Genomic DNA, 1342 nt, shown 5'->3' on the forward strand with positions numbered 1-1342 from the left:
ACCTGACACTAGCCAAACTGTGTGTGTGTGCTGTATCCGTGTGCAACTGTGTGTGTGCTGTATCCGTCTGTCTGTGTGTATTTGTGTAAGTGCGTATGTCAATTCGTGAGTGTAAAGTATGAATGAGCATGAAAGTACTCATAACCCGAGAATCAATGGAGAGGATCTTTTTCATTAGAGTGGCGGTAAAAGCCGCCCCGGCATCGAGCCTCCCTCTATTTCGAGCCGTACAATATGCACCAGCCACTGTGCTGTCAAGTAACACAAGATAAAACCTCAGTTAAGAAGTCTTTGCTTTTTTTTATTCAATCAGGTTATTAATGTTACACATCACCACAGATAGAAAACATTAGCCCATAAAAGAGGACTGCGGAATAATAACAATAATATTAATAATATTAGGTAATATCAAGTATTTTTTACAGTCAAAATGGTGGAAAGTAGTACAATAATCACCAGCACTTAAAGATGCAGCATGTCTGTCTTTCAAAAGGTAACGGCACAGACTTGAAGCACAGAAGTTAAAAAAAACACGATCATACACACATGCAGCACAAACCGACGAGCAACATTATCTACCAGCTCCTCATCGGAGGAGCTCCAACTACGAGATACAACTTGTTCCATTTACCTCGCCCTTTTCTAGCACAACTTTACATAATCAGTTCATGACCCCTTCAGATGTTGTGGTGCCAACTATTTCATCTGTGTATTTGTGAGTCTGTATTTCTCGTTTAAATCTAATATAAAGCACTTGTCATTTGACGGAATATCTTCAGATAGTTAGAAAACAAAACGTGGCTGTATGTAATTTGTAAATGATAGGTACCAGATAACGACTTTATACAACATAGTATAAATACACACAAGAGGCAGAGGTGAGCAGGAAGGACGCACACTTCCTCTCAACTTGTAGATGTTGTTGGAAGCGTATTTTTAAGTGCTGCAATATTTTAATTTGTGATAAACAATTCGATTAATTCAGTTCATCGCTTTGTCTGAAAATGTCAAAAACCAGATGCAAACCTTTGAGTTGTAAGCTCTTTCTAAACTTATTGTATGAAACAGCAGTTTTGCAAAACGCTCTCGACTGGAGGTGTACTTACTCGCTTGTTCTGGACCTTTTGACTGCATTGCATAGACCTCATCAGCAGATGTTGTTTGCCCATAGTTTGTCTGAACGTCCAGCAGACATCTTCTCCTGATGAGCACTGTGTAAAGGCTCCAGAGCGAGCAAGTGGACCTTTATTTATATGTGTATTTTTATGGTTTTACTGCCCCGCCATGGTGTTGGTTGGCTGTTTAGTGGTATCACTTTCCAATGAGGCATACTTAAAAATGG

The 1342-nt window shown here is 39.5% G+C and overlaps 1 protein-coding gene across 1 annotated transcript in view; it reads right to left on the reverse strand.

The window, feature by feature from the left end:
* Positions 1-280: 280 nt before the first annotated feature.
* The window catches only part of plppr3a (phospholipid phosphatase related 3a), a 39119-nt gene continuing 38057 nt past the window's right edge, over positions 281-1342 (reverse strand). Inside the window, exon 9 of the mRNA XM_032500528.1 lies at positions 281-1342. This exon is cut by the window's right edge and continues 3472 nt beyond it. The gene's annotated coding sequence lies outside the window, so the exon portion shown is untranslated.

The sequence above is a fragment of the Etheostoma spectabile genome, chromosome 20 (genome assembly GCF_008692095.1).
Source record: "Etheostoma spectabile isolate EspeVRDwgs_2016 chromosome 20, UIUC_Espe_1.0, whole genome shotgun sequence".
In the NCBI taxonomy this organism is placed as follows: domain Eukaryota; kingdom Metazoa; phylum Chordata; class Actinopteri; order Perciformes; family Percidae; genus Etheostoma; species Etheostoma spectabile.